Below are 947 nucleotides of genomic sequence, written 5' to 3'. Positions count from 1 at the left end.
TGTTGATTCTTTATTGGGAGTACATATATTTTAGGTCTTTTTAAAAACTTTTATTTTACACAGCAAATTTTAAATCCTGTAAGGGAGCATATTTGAACCTAGTGAATTTAAATTTTGTTCTTTGCAAACTTTTAAATCAAAAGTACAGTAGTAAATTCTTTTAATATTATCTGTGGGAAATGCATACATACTTGTTTTTTGATCTTCTCTAAAGCTCAGTGATATTTTTAAAATATAATACGTTTCATCATTCTTAAGTTCTGTTACCAACTAATGTTTATGTTACAAAAAGTTATTCTTCAGAGTCTCAAAAAGTTTTTACATTTATCCAGTGTCTGAGAAGATAGTAGCTACCAATAAATAATAGTTCTGTTCTTATCAGTTTAATAATAGTTCTCTAAAGAATGATCACATTTCTAACCTCTTTTGCAGAGCCTAATTACTCAGCAAGGCCTCCAAGTCTATGCTAATTTAAATTGTCTATTATTGATTGTAGCAACCAGCCAAGAATTATATTCAGATTAACAAACATATTCTTAGGAATATGCCCATTACAGGTTTAGGCAGTCTCTTAGAACTGAAACCCCAAATTTAATGTTCATATTTATCTCATGGGCTCTTTCAAGTCCATATTTTTTTCTATTTTTAGGGTTTTAATTGTGTTTGATACCTGGATGATAAAGATAGCCCGGTAATTCTTTAGTCCTTAAAGTCAATTATCATTAAAAGCTCAGGGGACTACTTGATAAGTGAAGGTTTCTTAAAAATCATATTTGTTTAAGAAATACAGTCTTGTCATTACTGGTAGGACCAGTTGGTCAGGCAAAATAGCCTTAAATATGAAACACAAAATTCATAAGTTTTAAAATTAGATAATAATGTAAAAGCCCCAAAACGCTTTGTACGAGATTAGAATGTATCTTCAAGTTGTTTTTAATAAACATGTA

Source organism: Halichoerus grypus, chromosome 7, assembly GCF_964656455.1.
Source record: "Halichoerus grypus chromosome 7, mHalGry1.hap1.1, whole genome shotgun sequence".
Taxonomy (NCBI): Eukaryota; Metazoa; Chordata; class Mammalia; order Carnivora; family Phocidae; genus Halichoerus; species Halichoerus grypus.
This window is presented reverse-complemented; position numbering follows the sequence as displayed.